Here is a 23046-nt window from a genome sequence, read left to right on the forward strand (position 1 = left end):
GGGTGTTGCACTTTCACTCCTGGTGATTAATATTGCTCTAATATTTGTCTGATGTAGCTCCCACTGCAGGGAGGGCAGTGCCCTGTTGAGCTGCTCATTGTATGAGCTGTAGTAAATGACTGTCCCTTCCTCCTTGAGATCATGGGCTAAAATTAATTGTGATTTTGACGTGCAGTGTGCTTTCTGACTAAGGGCTGTTGTTGTTAGTTTAATTTTTTTTTTCCATAGAAACAGAACATTTTATTACTTTTGCTGAAGAAATCCATGTTATCAGTTTCCTTTCACGCAACAAAACACCCTCCCAGTCTTTAATAAACATTAAACACTTAAAGCTTGTTCTGTGCTTTGCATGTAGAAAACACTGCAGAAATGCCAAGTATCCTTATTTTTTCCTCATGGAGCTTCCAATTCACTGAATTCACCAAGCCAAGATAACACCATCTCAGAGGGCCAGTGCTGTGACAAATTTACAGTCTGGGAGCTTATATCTTTCCAGGCAATTGTCTACAAACAGACAGTGCATTTCTGCATGTTGGAGTCTCAGAGCTGGAGTTTCTTCTGAGAAATGGCTGAGTCTGCCACCACTGAACCCCTGAGTGACAGCAAGTGCTTGTCTGCTTCTGTTGTGATTTTTTTTTTTTTTTTTTTTTTAAAGAAGGGTTGGCAGCCTGAGCTATTCTCAAGGATTTGGAAAAGAGCCACAAACAGGAATTATTGAACAATTGCTCTGTGAAACTTAAGATAACAGTTTGTTCCACCACAGTGGAATTGCTTTGTGGTAGAAGGAAATTATCTTTTTAGCTCTTGATTAACATTATGTGAGAAAAATAAAATTAAAGCCTGATTGTATCTGTGGTTGAATGGAATGCGTGTTCGTGCGAGGGGAAGAGGGGACAGATGTTTGTGGGTGACACATACGGAGATGAATGTTTGTGACACCTCAGATTGTAGGTGATTCACGGATTAGGAATGTTTCTAATGTTTGGAAAATTCCTTATTGCTTCTTTATTGTCAGACTAATGCTCACCCTGTGCTCAATGTGAGTATAAATACGAGATCATTAATGAGAGTAAGCACGTACCATCATTTGGAACTTGGAAGGCATGTTTTATTTTGGTGCAAATTAATATTCTCGCTGTTATGAGTTTTGGTGCTTTTGGTTGGTTCACAGAAGCAAACAATAACTTGCATCTCCATAGTTACCCCATAAAATAGTACACTTGGCCACGAGTTTATCACTCATGCTTATTAAAAGTAAATAACATGACTGAGAGCCCAAGTACATTTTTAACATACCAGCTCAATCTGGCTGCCTTGGAAGTCAGTGGGAGATTTTCTCCTCTTGGGGAAGCAGATGCTGAGGAGAAGGCATCAGGAGCACGTTTGGGGTATTGAGGGCAGAGGCTGCACCTGTAGAGAAACCTCATTATGTGAGTGCAGGATTTTGGTTCAGCGAGCTCTGCATTGGATCTCTCACACATTCAGCTGGGAGAAGTGCATTGAGGGGTGCTCCCAAATGGACATGTTCAGGTTTTGTTTTGCATTAAAACCCCACGGGCATAGGTAGGAGCTGCCCTTTTCCATTGAGGGAATGGCTGCCTGGAATGGGTGCTCTGAAGGAGTGAAGCCCAGGGACGTGCAGGAAGGCGATTTGCGCAGTTCTCGTGGGGTTTTTAAGGAACTGTGGCTGATGAAGCTCTGGAGTTTGGCTCTGCAGTCCCATCTGCCCGGCTTCCTGCCCCCCACCGTGGCAGCTCTGACACCCTGCGATTCGGAGGGAAGCTCTGAGGATGCCGAGTTCCAAACATGAACTTTCTGAGCGGGCCAGACTTCTGCTGTGATCTCTCAGCTCAGTGCCTGTGCTTATCTGTGTTTGCAAGACACGCTGGGAGATCAAAATATGCCCCCTTTTGAGACGATAGGAAAGAGACAAGATGCTTCTTTAATCATGTCTGATAAATTCTCACTTGTAATGAGAGCCCTAATTAAGGGAAATTACCTATTGGAAAAGAGTTAAAAGGGGCCCCGTACTCCTTCCAGCAAACTTAAAGACAAAAGGAAGTTTCTAACAATGGGTCACTGGAGATGCATTTCCGCCCAGCTTTAAAAAACAAGGTAGTGTCTAGCTGATGAGCGGTGAAGGCGAGCAACGAGGCTTTGATGAGCCTTCTCCTGCTTCCTGATATTGTGACCCTCTTAACAAACACTGCAGACGAAAATCAGCATGCCTTCGGTATGCTGTAAGTGCAGGCAGGCTATCTGAAGAGATGCCTCGCTTGCAGGATATGGTTTAAATCCTGTTTTGAATAAGGTTTACATCCTTGTCACTGAAATAATATTTTTGTACCGTAAAAATCAATGTGAAGAGATGGACAGACAGGTCCCCCAATATGTAAACAACCTATCTTTGATGTCACTTCTTACTGACTTTTTTTCTTGTCCCGAGGAATACCCAAGAGTTTAGCTGTTTAATTTTACTTCTATGTATTTGTTTATGATGACAGAAGGTGTGCACTGTTCTTGATTCCAAAACCCCAGAATGGGAGGTGCATGATCTGGGTTCTGTTTTGCCCTTATTGCTCCGAAATCAGCACTTTTGCTTCCACTTGGGTGGTTGGGGGAAGTTCTGGTTTTCCAGTCAGCTCTGTGATTAGAATAAAAACAAGAGGGATTCTCTCTGGGTGCAGGGGGAAAAAAGAAATAAGAGTCTGTAGGTCCAAGAGTTTTGGTCACTGTGATCATCTGGAATGAGCTTTCCACGTATCATTAATTTCTCCTCGATGGCGCATGCTGGAGTGAGCTGAATGTGGTGCTCCAGACATACTTTACATACTGATCTCTCCTTGGGCTGCTTTGCAGTCTGATCTCAGCATGTCTTGCAGGGAGCATCGGTGAGAAACAACATACCTACTCTCCTTTTAGTGCACAGACTTCAAATCCTGTTTGCAGTAAAGCAACAGAAAGCTGAATGTGCAATAAAAATATGAAGGTTTGCTTGTAAATACAGCGAGTCGCAGTTCCAGTATCAGATGTTGGCGCCTGGAGTGGATGAACATGAGCTGTTTGAAAGCCTCCTGTCAGGACTGCTGCATTCAGCATGCAGAGCTCTACGTTCCATCTCCGAGCCCTGAAAACGTTTGAATTGACTTCCAAATTTTTCAGCCTGCATTGGTTATTAATACAAAGAGCATCATTGATCAAACTGTAACTTTGCTCTGCGTTATACTGTACTTGTTTATTTTTTCTCTCCGTGAAGCAAATCATCAGCAATTTTCCCCATCAGTAAGATTTTTTTGTTTCACAAAACCACAACCACAACCAGCAGTGGCTTGAGTCATGTTATTTCTTTATTGTTAGGCATTTGTAATGTATTTTTATTACTTGTGATATGAATGTGGCTTAGGCGTGTTTAACCACCTCATTCACTTCCCAACACCTCTGTGGGATGGGTGTTGCTATTAGCTCTTGTAAAATAAGAGTAAATTGGGTAGCATGTAAATGAAACTATTTTCCTAGAGATCATGGAGGAGCACAGGGGGCTGAAATGGGGATACAGAATGTGGTTTGGCCAGTCCTTCTCTTAACCACAAGCTCCTTTGAGCTCTCCAGAGTGAAACATGTGGAGGAGTTGGAGCCGTGGGGAGGGATGGGGCACAGGCATTGCTCCAGCTTGGAACTCCTCAAGTGGTTTGCATTGGCATGCCAGGAGCTTTGGAAGGACACTGGCCTTTCAAATTAATAGCACACTTGAGGATTTTCCAGGTACTGCTAGAAAATTACGTGAGCATACTCCCAAACATAAAACCAGATGTGCCGGGTCAGACCACAGGTCCCTCTGGCCCAGCAGCTCATCTCCTGCAGTGGGTGGCCGGAGCAGGGCATAAGGTCAGGAGACGTGAGTCATGGGATATCCCAGAAAACTCTCCTGTGTTTGGCACAGACACCTCCCTGGTGAGGAGGTGATAACTGCACACACTGCCTCGTCACCAGGAAACTGCAGCCTTGGATGTTTATGCAGATTCAGGAGCAGCTCAGCTGAGTTCCAGATACCTTCTGAAAACATTTGCCTGTTCCATGATTTGTTGGCACTGGGGTCTAGGTTTTAGTCGAAGCGTGGAGGAGCAGGGTGGAGTGCTGGCCGTGTCTGTGGGCTGGGAGATGGTGAGCTTTGCTGACACAGTGCCCTGCCTCTGGTGTGTGATGGTCATATGTGACACCTCACCTGCTGAACTGTATCTGAATTACCCCTGGAGTTGGCCCAGATCGAACTAAATCCCCTTAAAAGTGCCATTTAAATAAATCTCCTGAAATTTAGTTGTTGGTGACACTGGCAAACCCTGTGAACACAAGTTGACGGTGTCACAATGTTCTAATTTCATTTGTTGTAATCCAACCAGGGGCTGTTTGGGGTGTAGTCCTGTTGGCATCCTGTGCAGGCTTATTTCTAATGGTCTGGAAACCCATTGCAGGCAGAGCTGAGGGGCAGCAAAGGCTGCTGCCACCCTGGTGGCACCTACACCCTTGCTGCCTTTTAGAGATCAACCGATCCCTGCCTTCTGGCACCTGGAGCATGCTTGTCATAGTCCCATTTCACTAATTACTAAAATGGGAGAAGCATCACAGACAGGTATGAGTCCTTGCTCTGCTTTTATTTAATAATAATTATAATAAAAATTAAAAACCTTAAATCCTTTGCTCTTTCAGGGCTGCTGTCTGTGCAGCAGAGGAGTCTGCTGCATACATGGAAATATGTGGGAGGTGTGGGAGTGTGTGAGCAATGTGTATTTAGATGGACTTTTGGTCTAATTTGAAAATTGGTTTGTTTTATACTGGCTTCAGTTGTAAAAAGGAATGATTAACCCAAACAGGAGCACCCGCGTTACTCACCTTTAATTATGTTTGCAATACATCATGGTGATATGGGGGAGCAGAAAGCCTTTCTGCATCCAGCACATTTGCCTCGTAGCATATGGTCCTATGGAAACTGTTTTGATTCAGAGCCCCCAGTAGCATATGGTGAAAAATCTGCCCCTGAAGTCAAATTGAAAGTAGAGGCTGGTCCCAGGCCCCAGAGGACCCCGTGTCTCCTGCCAGCCGGCAGGACCGGAGTCAGAGTATGTGTCACTGTTTCACTCATCGTGAAGATTTTATATTTGGTTTGGGATGCTGGTGCATGGGGTTCTGGATGTAAAAGTCAGAAGAGATATGGTTCCTGTAATGTCTGCAGAGATCCTTGTGTCGATAAGGTCAGCAGCAAGTTAATAGATTTTTATCTTCTCATCACATGAACTTAATATAGAGCAACTCTTGAAGGGGAGGGGAGAAACCTCCCTGCCATTATTTTCTCATGTGTTTCAGGGGGTTTTAAAAGACAGGGTGAGCCTTAAAAGCCCCTCTTTGCTTAAAATGAAAATCAATAGTTCAAAATTATGAGTAAAAATATTTAAATATGAACAGAAGGCTAAACATTGTGTAGTAACACAGCTAAAACTAATCAGAGCTGGGTGAAGAGGGATGTGTTTCTCCATGGCAGTGATGGAATGGATGAGAAGGGGGATGGAGATTTACTATTCTGTGTTCCCAACAGCACCAGCGATGCCAAAGCAACACTCAGCTCTGTGCTCCTGCCGTGTACTGACACAGAAGCTGAACCAGAGGCTTTATACTATAAAAATAACCATAAATGCTACTCCATGTTGTTCCTAAATCAATGCATTGATGGGAATGAAGACTCTGATTGAGCCCTGGGGTCCTCACAAAAGCTTTGATAAAGGGGGTGAACAGTGCTGATAAATGTGGGTGCTGCTGCCAGGCTGCAGTGAAGAGGAATCAGAAGCAGGAACAACAAGATGGTGAGGTAGAAAGATGCTCCATGGCCATAAATACCCGTCATCACCAAAATGTGGTGCTGCTCACATTGCAGCCACTGTGGTGGAGGAGAGATTCTGTGGTGGCTGGGGAGGGAGCTGCTCCTGCACCAGCAGTGGAAACCCAGGGCTGAAATACAGCATCTCTGTCAGGGGCAGAATCCATGGAGGGACACCGCCGGGTCACGCTGACTAGTAGGGCTCAGCGATCAAACGTGTCACACCTGTCTTGGCCACGGGTGCAGGTGTTCTAGGTCAGCTCTCGCTGTGGTTATCAATCGCTGACAGTTGACAGTTTAATTTTACACCACAAGTACCTCATTACTTGTGTAGGCACTTGAAGAACATGTGGGCACTGGGTTGGATCAGTGATCAATGACAAAGGTTGCGCAGGGTGCAAGTGGTAGCAGTAAAAGTGAAGGTCTCCGTGCATGAGTTGGCAGTGGTGGGGATACATGACAAGGGGAGTTTAGCTGACAAACAGTCTGTCAGGGCTGGAAGAATGGAGGCTCGCCGGAGAGCTGGCGCTCCATTATAAAATACAGCTCGCCATTTAAAAGAGGAGGGGGGGAAAGAAAGATAAAAAAAGGCTCTTGCTTTGAAAAACTGTTTAAACAAATTTAATGCATGTGAGGGACTGTAAATTTTTATTCTACAAGCATTTATTTCACGACATGGAAGCATCCAGGTGTTCAGGAATTTTGTATTAAAGGAAAGTGGAGGTGCTGCTTTCATAGATGTACACACGTGGTGCTGCTGGCTTAGGTTGCCTAGTGGGTGCCGATTTGAGATGTTCAATGTGTTAACCAAACCTTTCCCCATGAGATTCCTCCTCTCCGTGTATTGATAGGACGATTTATGACTAAATCTGTTGTTATGGATTTCATCTGCCACAGTAGGGAAAAATTTGTTTCAACACACTTAAAAATGTTGCTTTAATCAATCCCATCCAACTTTCTCTTGTTTTCCTTTGCGGAGTTTCCGACATTGTTTTCCATGTCGAATCTACCCGTCGGATTTTGTCACTGGGGCGATGATGGAAAGAAAGAGACATATGGCACTAGTTTGGTAGAGCTGTGGATCTTGCAGGAGGATGTAAATCTTGTTTGCTTGAGAAACCGCACTGCAAGACGCTTTGCTCGAGGTATAATGTAGCTGCGTTATTGAGTGCACCTTAGAATAATTGATATGGTGGGAAACGGTATTAATGGAAATAATGGGAATTTCACCCAAACCGTAGTAAATAAGGAAAAGACTAATAGTCTTTGCCCTCCGCTGAATTGAACACGTCTTAAAAAAAATTCTTGATTATGTCTTGGGCGCTGATTAGGTGCAGGCTAACTTTGATCACATCACCTACGGTTCCCACCGAAACGCACGGCGCGAGTCGCGGTTTTAGAAATTGTTAAAATGATTGAATAAGCAGCTTGGAAAACACACGGTGCTAAAAAATGACATGCACGCTCCTTGTTGGTGTTTTGTATTGATTTAATAACAGTGCTGGGAAGCCCTCACGGTGCTTGGTGTGCAGGCAAAGAGGTCCCTCTCCCACCACTCCCCTGCAAAGCCAAGACACCATCGTCCTTGCTCTTTTTTAGCTCCAATGTATGTCCAGACTTTAGTAAATGACAATGGAAATGAATCAACCTCATGTTAAGGATGGAAAAAATGTCTTTGTAAATCATAACAAAGGACCCAAAATTCAAAATTGGGATTCAGATACCCTGTAAATATTAATTAACTTTCAAACCAAATCTGGATTTTTGCGGAGTCTGATAATACTATGGTCTTTTTTTTTTTCTTATTCTGTGTCTTCTAATATTAATTTTAACTTTATTCTAGATGGTAGAGAGAGAAGTTTTGGAGATATGCTGTTGATATATCTAGTGATGAAATGAACTTTATAAAACACTTGTTGTATATTCTGTCACAGTCATCAGAATGGTGATCCTGATTTCAGCTCCAAATTAGTCTGTCAGTGTTCAAATAGGCAATTAAGATTATTTTAATTATTTTTTTCTATTATTCTGCACAAGTAACATTAGAAATTTCCTTGCCACATCCATTTTCTTTTTAGTGAAAATAACCTCCTGTAAAATTTGGAATAGGGCCACCCATGATAAAAGATCACATCTGATGGATAAATATAGTACATTTTGGTGGCCTGGTAGGTATAGTAATTATCAATAATCAGGTGTCTTGTTGGGACTAGACTGACTGTAAATTTGATTATGTGCAAAGGAATATTTAAAGCAACCTGAAAGCAAGTCTCTGGCTTATGAAGCAAAAATGCTGAGTTGGGTCCTGATGTTGACTTGAACAATTCCATCAACTGTAGTGGGATGAAGAATTGCCCACAGTGCTGTCCTCATATGGTAACTTGCCGAACACACTTTAAATTGTCTTGAAATCAATAGATCCATGAACCCACTTGCTGTATATAGATCTGTATTATCTAACCAGCCACATGCTGGAGGAGGAGAGGAACGAGCCAGTTGTGGGTGTGTTGAACCATTTAAATGCTGTGGCACCACAGATGCGAGAATGAGACAGAAACATGGGCAATGGCAGGAGAACAAGGGAAGTTGGGAGGAGAAAGGAGGTGGGAGAGATGAGCAGACTTTTCTGTCCCTGCTTAAAGGATAATTATTTCAGGGATCTGGTGGGATACAAAAGCCTGGAAGGGTTGTGATGGGCAAATGAAGGAAAAAATACCTTGAGAGATGGAGGAAATTCTGGACTGTGAGCAGCAGTAATTTGGGTCACTATTAGGCCAAGCTAGATAAAATGAGCTCTGGAGCAGTAGTGGAGAGGAGCACACACTCCAGCAGAGAGAGAAGAAGCAAAGAAAGGGGAACCAACTGAATTCAAATAGTTGTGGTAGTACAAGGGTCTTTTCTTACAAGACTTTGGAAAACCAAGAGTTTTCTGACTCGTGGGTCCAGCTTGCACCAGATGGGTATCAAGGGAGTATCCAGCAAGATTGGTGCTGCGTAAAGGAAAAGCAAACTTTGCCCGAAATATCCAATATCAGAAAATATCTAGCAGAAAAGTAGATCTCCAGTGGTGATCTCCAGTCTGTGCAATGTTGGAATGTTCAGTGAGTGCCTTCACCGAAGTTTCAGAGTCAGTGGAGTCAGGGAAACAACCACCTTGAGTTTTTAAGGAATTGTTGGGCCACGTGTTTCCCCTGGTGACACTGGTACAAATCCAGGGCAATCCCACCAAAGCTGGAGATTGCTCTGGCTTTTCGCAGGGTACAGACGCTTGGGTTGGCCAACAGAGGTCACTTACACAAGTGTGACCTCACTGCAGTTGGTGCTGCTCTGCACTTGAGGTGATTGAGTGAAGAAGTTGGCTCAGTTGCTGCTGAGGAAACAGCAGTGTTCGTGTTTCTAGGTGTTGCTTTAAATATAGGGGACTTTCTTTTCACATTTGTTATTCAGAGCTAAAAAGGGGCTGGTCTTTTCAAGCTAGATCAAAATGTTACTTTAGGGTTTGTTGTTTTGTGTTTGCACCTCCCTTCTCCTTTACCACAAACAGTCTGCTTTTACATTTCCTAAAAGCTTTTTGGATTTAACAGGAATAAATTCTGGGCTCTCCTGCAAGTAGGTTTAGCTTTGTTGCCCATTAAGCAGCAGTGCCCATTGTGACCAGTTGAGAAATGGATCCAGTGCATTCAAACTTTATATAATGCATGGCCATGGCAGGAAACACAAATGGGCCCCCTTCATCCCCCCCACCTGCTCGGTGGCTTCTTCCCTTTTGGTTTCTTTTCTGCTGGGTCTCTGTCTCACTGCTGGGTGAGGTGTATCCCTGTGTCACACTGCTCTTAAGGGGGAGAGATTTAAATTTTTTCAACCACTAATTTTTTTAAGGAAATGTTTTGAAGTGAAGAGTTTTTCAGCAGCATTGATGGGATAAAACTCATCCCTTGTGTCCATGAGCTTCCCTTGCTGAAGAAGCACGGGGAAGAGTGCTTGGGTTATTTAAAATAAGATTTTCCTAATGTTTTTAGGGCAAAATACATTCATCTTTGCATAGGACTAAATCACAGGAGATGAGTGACTGTCACTGTGGTGCAGCAGGGATTTTGGGAGTGTCTGCCCCTGCTCAGGGCTAATCTCTTTTGCTGGGTCCTGGAACCAAAGACTGGGGAAGCTGAGGGCTGTCAGAGAGAGAGATGTGACACAAATCAAAGCACGTGTAAGGCCTTCCTCTGCTCTTATTTGGATTATTTGCAGCTTTTTTTGCTGATTTGCATGAAAGCAGAGTTGTAACTATTAAACACTGCTATAATGACTTCAGCACAGCTCAGGAATATCATCTGCTGTCATCTCCTCCATGCAGAGCCCTGTATTGAGAGGGTGGCAGTGTGAGAATGACAAATGGGATCAGGATGCTTTTCATATGAGTGAGTAGTACAGACAGAGTGCTTTGGGGAGCCTGAGGGGGAAGACAGGGAAATCTGGGACTAGGTGCCATGCAAAGCAAACCCTGCCTGATTTGAAAGATGGAGAGAATGTGCTGTGATGTTACCAGTAGGAAAAGATGAGCGTGTGAGAGAAGAATGTCAAGCACCTGCACTGTGATTCTGGAACACTGTGGTGTGGGCATGAGGAGTTTGCTGTTTGTTCTTGCCTTGCTAGTCAGATCATGAGCCACATGCTTTGTGTGAGGAGGAGCTGCAAAGACTGCACCTTGCTAAAGTCCTGTTAGTCCTCCAAAGACAAGAATAAAAACACTGTCTTTCCAAAAACACAAAGAAGGAATGATGCTGGAAAGCCAGGCAGGATTGGGCGTGGGGCAGGTGAGGAGGTGACAGCTCAGCCCCATGTCAGGATGTTCCAATGGGAGCTGCAGATTGTCACCCTCTTTTCTGGCATGTTAACACCGCTAACATACAACCAGACTGCAGAAAAAGATTAAAAAAAATGCATTTTATTTTCTTTTGTGGGTAAGTGAGCCACAAGGCCCTGTGGGGGAGGCACAGTGCACTGCCCTGGGATGCTTGGCTCTCTGCAGGGGATGGGATGGAGGGAAGCTCTGGGAGATGCTCTGGCCCACACCAGGAGCGCATCCGCCCCGGTGCTGCTCCGATGCTCCCCATATTTGGTGGTCTTTAATTTGGCATTACATACTCGGGGCTTGTCTGCAGCTCGTATGATTCAAAGTTCTCCATGGGGTCTAATGTACAAGGCCTGGCCTGTTTTCATTAGGTTTCCTGAGCTCTCCTCCCTTCTCCCCAGTGTTGCCGCACAAAGACACTTTTGTCAGGCGATGTTGGACTCTCCTCAAAATCCAAGCACTTTCAGGAAAGGACTTGGAAGTCTATCTTCTCAGTTTCCATATCCCTTTGCCCTCTGCTCTGGCATTTGGTTTGATTGGTTGTAGAGTTGTCCTTTTCCCCCCCCCCCCCACCCGCTACTTCTTTTTTGTTGATCTGTCTGCGATGGAGTCTATCCTGCAAAGAAAAAAGTGTATTCCAAATCGTGTAAGCCAGCTCTCTGAATTATTGCACATTGTAAAGTATTAACTCCTTCAGTCCTCGGCTGGTTTAAGTGCTAGGACCAAAATCATGATAGGAATGTTAAAGGAGTATTATTATATTTTATGTTCACTGCCACAAGTTTAGTAAGAAATTTAATCCCCCCTCTCTTGCTCACACTCTCTCTCTGCCTCTTGAGAAAAAAAGAAAAAGAAAAAAATAGGAGGAAAACTGGCACCAAACTTCCATTTGACTTGGCAACTTTTTCACTAACGTGATTTGATATGCTTTACTAAAAAGGGTAACATGCTAATGTTTCAGAAGAAACCGATTTTCTATTAGTGAAAGTATGGTATATAAAAGATCAGGCATTGCTATTAAATTCTTTAATCAATGAATTTATAGCCTATTCTAAGTGGTAATGATATAATGGAATGCAATATTTTAATATTGGAAAATATATTTTGTTTGACGCTTTGGGGATTCCAGGAAATACTGCTATTTATGTAGCTGCATCTGTGCAAAAATTAAAAACAGGGGAAAAAGAGGATTATAAAAGGAAACCCAGCCAAATTGTCTGAAGTCAATCTATCCAAGATGCTTTCATAATGTATTATATAAAAATAATGTTTGATCTTCTCATGTATCTGTTTCCTCAGTGTATGATTTTATCATGATTTATGCACCCAGGTACTGATACTGTGAATAGAGTGGTGGGTACTGCTTTGTTTCACACATTTCTAAACCATTTTAGATTACTTTTTCAGGGGCAGAGGTGGAAATAGTATTTCTGCCTATGGGATATAATTATATTACAGTTCCTACAGAAGAGGCCTAAGTACAGCCTCAATGTTTCAATTAATAATGCACTGTCAGCTCTGAGGGATGATATGAAACTGTATTGGATCAAAGATTACCAGCATCAGGCAGGGTTGCTGCTCTCTCTGTTTTTCTTTTTTTCTTTTATTTTTTAATTTTTTTTTAATGTGTCTGATTGACTCTCTGCAGTTTTTGAAGAATAATATTTTGTTTAAAAGTAAAATATTACATTCTTGCAAGCCTGATTAGGTTACTTATAGGGGTGGGAGTTGGTTCCTTGCCGTATATGAGCAGATGTTAAACTCCTTCTATTGTATCTTAACATCTAACATCTTGCATATACCTTTTAATTGTTAATGTGGTCAGGCAATAAATTCATTGTCTATGGGGAACTAAGAATAATTTTCCAAATTTCATTCTCTCTAGCCAGTTGCTAGGAAATGAAGTGCTTTGGTTAATAATGCATTTAAGATATTAGCAAGATCTCAGTTTAATATTTGTTCTGTATTTACATGAAATTCTGACCCAAAAGAGAAAGCGTAATTAAAATGCATTTAGTTTTTGGTAGCATTTAGCACTGGCTTGAAACATACCACTAAAAATTATGAAATCATTTTGCAGACGAATAGGAAAATATTCTTTGAAATCTGACAAGGTTTATTTGAAATAATGCTTACTTTAAAAAATAACTCCTTTTAGGTCTTACAATTCTACACTTCTTACTGAAAAATGGTTTCCCAGTAGCATACGTATCCTGTATCAATGTAACTAAATTTATATTGTTATAAATTTTTGAGGTTGGATTCTTGAGTTTTGAAATTAAATAACCACAGTTAACTGTATTAAATGTAGACTCGAATTTGATCGAAAATAAGTAAAGCACTTATGACAACCTCTGTAAATGCTTAAATACTTTAGTTGTGTTTGTGAGCATTAAATTGTATTATAAGGAGCCAACACTGAGTATACAAGCTCCTGTGGGACATCTTGGACTTTTGGGAGATTAAAAAATCGTGCATTAATGAAATTTTGCAAGTTTTTTATTTAATAGATAGTGCTTTTCAGGGTATGCAAAATAATTGCTAGCAGAACGCTATATGCATCTTTACACTCACACCACATAACGTATATAATTACTTGGAGAAACTGCTTAACTTTAATGGGGCATTTCTTGATCATATAATAGGAAAACTAACAGCTTTAATTAAGATTTATGAAGCAGAGAGGTAATATATTCTGCTAAATTAGGTAACTATTGGTGGGTAGTGTATTTTTAAGCAATTAAAGGCCCGATCCTGCAGCTCTTTTGCTGTGTGAGCTGTTGCCAGCTCATGCAAGGAGTCCTGCAGCCACCTGAGGGAGGGCTGCAGGAATGGGGCTGGGTCTTGTGTTTTAGAGTCCCTAAGGTATGGCAGGAAAGAGCTGCTGGTTTTATTCCTGGTTTTAGGCCTGGCTTTGAGTAGTTTTTCCTACTCCAAGTGAGCGTCATGTAGCAATCACCAGGAGGAAGCATCGCCCTTGGTGGCTCGTGCGAGTGGTGGATCAGCTCCAAGGAGGGCTCATCACTGGAGGGAAGGGCAAGCAAGGCTGATGGGGGATAAGCTGGAGTGAGGAGCAAGCAGGGAATTGTCTCCATCTGGAAAACTATCCATCAGAAGAGAGGTGCAAGGGGCTGTTGGAAAGGCTGTGATGTGTGGTGGGGCAGCACGTGGGTTGCCACGTGTTGGAAAACCCCACAGATATGTGCAGAAAATGGGATTGGACCAGAACCCTCTGAATTGTCATGGTGTAGACTTCCATTCTATTTTTTTTTTCATGTGTTGCATGATGAATTTGATTTCTTTTCCCCTCATTAAAGCACAGGTGAGTGTATCTCTGGTGTGATCATGGCCAATCTCTGCATTTCTGCTGCATCCTTTCATGTCTGTGAAACTGAAGAAGGAATACCAGCCATGCATAGTCCTTTATTTCAAAAAATGATCCAAATTTTAAACCACACTCGTACACAAACAATCTTCTCTAAATCGTTAATTTCAACCTAAGCATACCTGAGCAGAAATCACTGCTTTTCTGAGGTAAAAACACCTGATCAACAGAGATCCTCTGAACTAAGTATGAGAAACATCTGAATTAGTGAGGGATAGATTTATTCTTTAAAAGCGGGCCAGACACTTTAATGCAGTTTAATTCCTGGTAGAAATTAAAAGTTCCACTCCACAGATTTCTTTAGAAGTCTACTTTATAATTGCAAAATGGGGAAACTTGACTAAAACCATTGGTTGGCCAGTTTTTCTGCTGGGCTGTGAACTCGTTTTTGGTTTTCCTTATGCAAGTGCCCCTTGAATCCAATGTTAGCCATATTACTTGGAAGTTACTTGGACTACCAAGAATAAATTTGTTTTATGGTTGAATTTAGTTTGTTTTCCCTGTACTCAGACTAGTTCCCCATTTAAACTGGAGGAACTTGCACTATCTGAACTAAGTAGAAGCAGAACTGCTAAGGAAATAAGTGGTCCTTGAGCACTAGGATGTGGTAGGAATTGAATACATTTGGTATTCCTCAAATATATTCAGTTCCTCTGTGTTCCTGCCCTGTATTTTGCCCCAGTTCCTCAGCTCAAATCTTGTTGTTTCCCTGGTGCTCATTGTACCTCTCTGATGAAAAGAAGAAACCTCCCAAATTTTGGTGTAGGCTGCAAGTGTCAGCTGGTGACACCTCCCAATTCAAACCTTTATGGGAAAAGCAACTGGGGCAACCCCAGTTTTCACTTAAAATGCAGTGAGTTTCCAGCACCACTTGTGGACAAGAAGTGCTTGAAAGCATTGCTTGGAGTACCAAGCCCAGTATCTCATGAAACAAAAACAATCTCAGGATTTTCAGGTCCCCCTTTTCCTAATTCATGACTTTTGTATCCTGCATGTGGGCAGTGTGCAGTTTTGGGGTCAGTCAGAGATGCTGGCCCCAAACTCAGCCCGTCGGTGCCCGTGCTTGCTCTGCATGCCACGTTTGAAAGCTCACATATCATCCAGGCAATATTTCTAATGAATCTGGCTTGGGAAAAATACGAGCACTAAACAGGAGAGTAGGGCCGTGGGAAGTACATTTTTAAAAGTATGCCCAACCAGATAAATAGACTTTTTAAACCCAAAATAAACAGATAGAGAAAACTCACTTAGGCAAAGGATGCATAAATTATCTTTACCCTGAGGATGCAGTAAGTTATTCCCTCTTTACATTCAAAACCTCTGTTTTCCAAGTCTGTATTTCATGTCTAATCACTAAGAATGCCCTCTTTGACTTCACCCGTGCCTGCAATCATGCCCTTTCCTGAGAAGGGCCCATTTGTCATGTTGGGAAAGAGGGTTTAATTAAGTAGGGAAAATGTACCTAAAGTGGAAACTGAGCTTTGGCCATGTTTCCATAGAAAATACATGAAAAAATATGTATAGATGAGCCTGAACCCTTTTTTTTTCCCTTCCTTCATGAAAGACATTTTTTGATTCCCCACTTTAGTCTTCAAAACCCAAAGAGTTTCTGGGTAAGACAGATGAGCGTCCCATATAAAAGAGCAAGGGTGGAATGTGCATTTATTCCCCCCCAAAATACATTTTTTCAAATTCACTTATTTTTCTACATTTCTTTTTTTCCTCTGGGAATCCAGTAAATGTCTCTGTTGTGCACTCCAAAGAGAGTCAAGGTTTTAACAGGGAGGGGTAAAGAAAAAAAGACAACTTGCAGATCTCATGCTAAAATTCCAAGTATTCCCTTAAAACAAAAAATATTGAGAGAAACAAAAGGGAAAACTATCAAGGAAAGCATTTAAATTACTGGGGGGCAAGGGAAACCTGAATTTTCATGCCAGCAAAAAGGTTACATGGGTTTTATATCTGAACTTTATTTACTGTTGTGCTTTGTTGCATATGATCTCTTACTATGAAAAAATGCAGCAACCTGCAGAACCTGTACCTCGTCCTTGAGTTGCAATACATGCAAAAATGCAAAAGGGATCTGCCTGTGGATTTTCCTAAGTTTTCAGGGCAAGCAGGGTGTTTTTTAAGCAAATCCATGGTCACGGTTTAGCTCCAGTCTGTAACTCTGGATCCTCAACACCCAGTGGGTCTCTCTGCTCCCACATTTTTGTTTTCCATGTGATTCTGCATCCTTAGGCCATTGTGACAACTTTTTTGATTTCTTTAAGGTGGTATTCAGTTAAAGTTTTGCCTGGCAAAGACAAACAGTTGCTCTGATGGGGCAGTGCAGCTGGGTACTGGAAGACAGGCTGGTACTTGGCCAGTCCTTTAATTTCCACATTGCCACCTTGTTCCCACAGACAAAACATGCCCCAAAGTGACTTTGCAGGTGCTGGCCAGTGCTTTGAAAGAGACATGTTATAAAGGACCGATTTTGCTTCTCTGAAAGTTGTGGCAAAACACACAAACTGGTGAAAAAGAGAACTGGGCTCATGTTATCCCAGGCATGACTGTAACCATTACAGTCCAGGCTTTTCTTATGGAACTATTTCCTAGGAAATCTGGGTTTATCTTCTGAAGCCATGGATTATTCTTCTCCAAGCTGAAATAAGATGCTGTGGGGACAAAAGGACAAGGGGTAGCAGAGTGACAGAAATGGCAGGTCCTCTCACAGAGCTATGGAAATGTGTCGACACTTTTGCAGAAGGGATGAGAGAAGCCTTCTTTCTCTTTACATGAAAAGCATGGGGAGGAAAGGAAAAGGGCTGCTGCATTTCTATCATCTATAATCCTCCACTTAACCTATGAATTAGCCCTTGTGTGAGCAAAAAGGAAAGTTGGTGGCTAAACCATAACCCGCCCCCCCCCCCCCAAACTGGGTACAAGTCTTCCTTTTCCCGTCCTGAGCACTATATATATAATGGGCCCCTTGAATTAAGGAGATATATTAAAAAGAATCCTGGCTGGCTTGTCCCATTTTCTTTCTGGCTGTGCATATATTTATGTAATGTCCAATACCCCGGGACCAACCTCTTCAGAGCTGGTGTCAAGGTGTAAGGTGCAATTTTAACCTAGTAATTCCATACCCGCTTTAAACTGCTGGCACGAATGTTGGCAGGAGTAGATCCCTAATTACTCGTTTATACCCAAACTGCAAATTAGGTTTAGCTTCAGTGTGCACTGTGGTTCACAGGGAGAGTGAAAATATGTGCAGAGTTACCTATAAGGGAGCCTGAGCCAGCAAAAACAGCTTCAGAAAGTAGAAAATCCCGCAGTGAGCTGTACAGTTTGGCCAAGGACCCTCGCTCTGCCATAGCTGATACCTCGTACCTTAACAGAAAATATGACAGCTTTTGAAACAGAAAGGATGAGAGGACTTCTCTGTAGGTTGCCACAGAGGAGGAGATTCAGCTGAGCTAGCCTGAGCTGTCTGAAAGTTTGGGTCCACCTTGATGTGGCACTCAAAGCCCTCTCAGTGGGTGAGAGTGAGAAGACCATAGTGAGTCCATCCTCCTGGGGTATGGCCTCCAATCTTCCTCCACTGACTATAGCAAGAGCCTGGGTTCCCACTTGCTCAGAAGTGCATTCCCTAAGGCTAGGTGAGGTGCTTTCTGATCATAGCTTGATAGCTCTAGATACTAAAATGCCAGAGTTTGTGGTTGTAGTTTATTTTTTGTGAAGCTGGCGCCCAGAGGAACCTCACCATCATTCGGGTCCCCTTCCTACCTGGGGGTAAGGTGGATCCTGAGTACTTGTGTGTTGGAATGCTCTTGTTCCATGCCTGGGCTGCATCCACAAAAGTTGTGTGAGGGTAGGAGCAAAGCAACTCAGTCTGGCCAAAGGGGATTTATCAGTGAATCCATGAATGAAGACAGAAGGATGTGGACTGTGATTTCTGGTCTCTTGCTATTTCTGCCAAACTGTGTCTAATGTGTGAACCATTGATGGCAGCTGCTTGAGGCTGGAGGCAAGGAAATGTCAGTGACAGTAGATGTGTTTGTTTATGCAGGCAAAAAGATGATGAAATGGGATGTGTGGCTCTTCCAAGGGAAGCTGTGTGTGTCCACTGAACAGAGCGGATCAGTGTTGTAAGCACACTCCTCATCAAGACACTGCTCTATCTCTGGGCAACACCACCAGCAAAACATTGTACCATCCTTGCTGAATATCCCCTTCACCTGAGTCCAGGAATGCCTTTGTCCTGAAGTAGCAGCAGGCATTTAGCAGTGAGTAGCCTCTGTGTGTGACTGGTGCCGGCCCGCAGCCCGGCTGGCCGCAGCGAGCGACGTGCCATTTTTTATTATGTAGAAGGAAATTTTGCAAATATGCCCAAGGGTGAGGCAACATCAATAAGCAGGGAATGAACGCTCTATTACATTCATTTGGTTTCGTAACTTCTGTTGGGTCACAGGGGAGCTGCTAAAGAAAACAAAACAAAATCTCTTGTATGCCGGCTATATTTAGTCCTACGGAGCTTTGCGTTTGTTCTGTGGCTGAAGAACAGCATGTCCAAACCTGGAGCTTGAGGTTGAGTGTGTACTTAAGCCCTGGTCCTGCAAAAGCTTATGCATGTTCCTAACTTTGCACGATTTGAGTACAAATGAGCTTTGGTCTAACGAGCCCGCTCACGGGATGTAATGGGAAATGTCTGTGACCCATGTGGATTATTCCTTCCACACGTCCACAATGCTCACACACGTACCGGAGTACAACGTGTGTTTGTGCTTGTGTGGGGTATGTAGACATCCTTGAAATGAAGGGAAAAAATGCTGGCCTTTGCCTTTCAATTGCCTATCCAAATGTGGCTAAAAGAGTATCTTATAGAAAATAACTTGATTGCATGTTTCGACATCAAACAAAACTTGCAGCGGTGGCTGGAGGTCCCTGCAGCCATGTGGGCTCTAAAACCAAACAATATGAACCCTTTTCCACCAGAAAATGTGAATAAAACCTCATCATACCTCTATTTTCCCCTTAATTGTAGCCCACAGATTGCAGGGTGTTTTTGGAGGGGGGAATCAAAATAGTTTTATATACATAGATGTTAGAGAAAGTTGGGATCTGTATGGACCTGTTGTCAACAAACAGTAGTCAGGATGAATTAAAATCAGAGCAGGTTATGACAGGAGTTTTCACAATAATTGTAACAGGTTTTCCAGTTCTTGACAATCAAAACTTGTGAATTAAATGCCTTAGAAGCATGGAAGTTAGAGCACATGGATTTCTTTAGTTTTCTTTCAAGGTTTTGAGTTTCCTAAGGTAGCCTGGATGAGAATTTCAGGCCACCTTCTGCCATGGTGTAAGCTGCTGCTTCTAATAGTTAAAATCCTCATATATTTGCATGACTCCAAGAACTGATGCTTAAAGAAAACCTCAAATTTTCAGTACAAATGCTAAAATTGGATGAGCCAGTGGCACATCCCATTGTGCTATGAATATGGCATGGCTCATGAGCTTCCAGGGTGTTTTTGTTGTTGTCATTGGAGTACATTATGTATTCTAAGCTGGCTACCCAGGTAGTCAGATTCATGATGTACCTATTCAATTGAAAAGAGAGTACAGACTTCGATGGTGGAGGATGACCTGTGGAGATGTGTCTCCAAAATGCCCTTCAGGGACAAATCTGGGAGGTTCCTGGTGCTGCATTCCCACAGTAGGGACTAAAGGGGAGGCACAGCCTTGCAACAGGCATCACTCTCCTTTGTAGCTGATAAAAAAAAAAAGGTGAAAACAATACGTAAGTTTTTTTGATTATTTAAAAGTTGCAGCAGAAACTCATGCTCCTGCTTGCCTCCCCATTACTTTACATAAAATTGTTATGCATTCTAAGTAGTAGCAGCCTGGGCCTCTTGACCTCACAAGAAGAGCTGTTACTATACATTTAACAAAAACAAGGTATTATGTATTAGCCTACACATTTTGCAATAGCTCCAGCAATCTAGTAACTACAGTCCAATTTAAACCGTGCCTGCAGGCAACAAAAATTGCACAAAATGGCAGCTAATTTATAGAAGGGAGAGAGGAAATATTTGGGGGTCTATTCCTTCAAGCCATCTGATTCGTATTATTGACTCATTTAGAAAACAGAAAGTGAGCAGAGACAAGTTTTTAAGGAGTTTGGTTTCACACAAATGACTTGCAATTGCAGCCCATTATTTTTATACCAAGACTTCATTAGTCATATCCCCGTCAAACCTGTGAGCAGTGTCAAATGTTTTCAGAAAACACACCAGGACAGGTATGGAACTCATCAGCCCGTGGCAAAGGTCGCTCTCATTAAGGAGTCAAAAATGAAAACTTTCAGTGTCTCTAACACATTGCACAGACGTTCCTGCCCCCACTTCTGAAACGTGGGGCCGAGTGAGCACCTCCTGCTCCCCAGACATTCAAATAAGATCAAGATGACAGGGCAAGAAAATGAATAGGATTCTTAACTGGCTGTACTTTATAATATGGTACTGATTGGAAACAACCAGAAAGTTGTTTGCCATGTCTATAGTACCATTTCCTGAGGTTAAACATAACATCTGAAACGAAGCAATTAAGTCTCCTTAAAGGGAAAAAAATAAAAAAGAAAAAAGAAAGAAAAAAAAATGGGGTGGAGGAAAGAAGGAGAAAAGAGGAGGACGTGGGTCTGCGTGGTGCTGACTCGGCATGCCAGCCATGCTCCGATGAGCAAAAGAAATGTCTGTGCAAACTTCTTCCCACCTGGGAGGTTGGAGGGGAGACAGGAGAGCTGTGACACCGGAGTTGTTCGGGGCTGGCTCTCAAGCTGTGCCGTGACAGATGTGTTTTGAGGAATTTTGAGGCGCGGAGATAAGAATAACAAAAAGCCATTCACTGAAGCACAGTTACACGGGCTTAGCACAAAGGGGTGAAGAGAAAATGTGTCAATATGCTCCTTATTTGTGGAAGGTTGGCCGTGTTTCTGCAGCACGCTGCAGTCGGGTCTGGGGGCTGTTGCTAACAGCAGCAAGGGTTGCTGTCTTGGCCCCTAAAAGTTATTCAGAGCGTCCTGGCAATGAAAGAGGATTCCTTTTAGCTGCTTCATTCTGGGACACAACAAAGTCCTTCTGATGTAGAAAGTGTTTGTCTTACAGAGGCTTTGCTTATTTAAAAATAGTGTCCATGGGGCTTTACGTAAGATGGCAGAAATAGTTTTAGGAAGTTTTTTGTTTTTTAACTGCACAGCTCATGTAGATTTGGATTTGTTTGCTGTGCTCTGAACACATCCTTGGGCAGCCGGGCATGGGATCTCTGAAATGCCTTGGTCTTGGCTTTTTCAGTCTTCCCCAGTGGATTGCAACAGCCTTTGGTTATGGGTATAACCTTTGCTGCATTCCCTGTCAAACGGGGACAAGAAACCTGATTTCTATGGGTTAGTCAGTATTTGCAACATTAATCTGTGAAGAATCAAGTTCTGTAGTGATTACTTGAAAGAAATAGTTGAAGTTGCAGGTTATTTTGTATTTAGGAAGATGCAGGTATGGATAGCTTAATGATTATTTAGAAATCTGTGTCTTATCCCATGCACCAGCATTTGTGCAGCATATTCATTCACACTTGTTATATTTGCCTATCCCACTTCCTTGCCTGTCCAAGCCTATGCATGTGTGCTTGAAATGCTGAAGTGCTTAAATCCCCTCCAGCCTGACAGCTGGGGGCACAGATCTTGGAAAAGCAGGGAAAATGCCAATGTTGTTGGGCAGGTTGTGACTGCCCTGCTCTCATGTGGCCTCCTGGCAGCTCATTTCTCCCAGTGGAGAGGTGGCTGAAACTGCAGGTGGTTTCTTGAACATGGAAAATGGAGGTGATGTGATACACAAAGAGGTTATAATTGTCTTTGGCCATCATTATTGGAGTGTGCATGGGGTGAGCGGACTCCCTGAGCTGGCTCCCATCTCCTTTGGTTGTGTGTAGTTCACTGGGAGGTCATGTGGAAGAGGAGGAAGGCCAAAACTTCTGGGTTCAATCATTCTACTTCTGTGGTCTCAGTCAAATCTGATTCTCAGTTGCTTGGTTCTCCTCACTGCAAAGCAAGATGAGTTTGACCCACTTTGTGAGTGCTGGGAACTCTCCCGGGTGGAGCTGCTGGTGAGCAGGGTGGCAGTCAGGGGTGAGCTGAGAGATGCCAATGCTTGTCACTGATAAGCAACCCTTTGGGTAGACCCGCTTAATAAAAAAGAGATTTCTGACACATGTTACCTACCCTGGGCTCACACCACGGAGTTTTCCCCCGTTTCCCAAGTGCAAGACACATGGGGTTATGAACCTCCTTCTGCTGAGCGAGCGTGTTTGTGTGCAGAGATCAGGCCTGGGCTTTGCTGGGGTGTCTGTGCCCTCACCTGCCAGCCCCCGGTCAGCCCCTGACCAGAGGCACATCCTGAGTGCCAGCCCTGTGATTGATGCACTTGGCCGAGAACTTCCCTCCTGCCCGCTCAGGAAACAGGAGGGCTGGGGAGATAGCGCTCGCCTTTCTTTCACAGTCCCTGCTTCCGAACTCTAATCACCTTCTGCTGTGGGAAAAGAGATGAGATGCTGCCTAAAAAACAGATCATTGTCCGCCTCCTAGATTAATGCAGAGAAAGCAGTATTGTCTGCTGAATGGATAAACCTTCCTCCTGTCACTCAAAACCTAAATTCAACGCTACTTCATTTCTAAGAGGCTTATCTTCCTTGAATAGACCCTTGCAGCTCAAGTAAGAGGCGATGTAATGAAGCGTGTTTTTTTCTTAAGTGAGAAACCTGCTGCAAAGAAGGGGTGAAGCCTGTGCAGCTGTTCTAAAGGGCCTTTGCAGACTCTCGAAATACTTGTCATTTATCTGGTCTTGCCTGACAGCAAATGAGAGAAGATCAAGTTCAAAATCTGCCGGCACGGCTTTCAGGGCTTCTTCATCTGTT

General features: G+C 43.1%; 1 protein-coding gene across 4 annotated transcripts in view; it reads left to right on the forward strand.

Moving 5' to 3' along the window:
• MECOM (MDS1 and EVI1 complex locus) overlaps window positions 1-23046 on the forward strand; it is a 329866-nt gene that overhangs the window by 24997 nt on the left and 281823 nt on the right. The window lies entirely within an intron of this gene.

The sequence above is a fragment of the Pseudopodoces humilis genome, chromosome 11 (assembly GCF_049639895.1).
Source record: "Pseudopodoces humilis isolate 2021_Gansu_Grassland_sample_001 chromosome 11, ASM4963989v1, whole genome shotgun sequence".
Classification (NCBI taxonomy): domain Eukaryota; kingdom Metazoa; phylum Chordata; class Aves; order Passeriformes; family Paridae; genus Pseudopodoces; species Pseudopodoces humilis.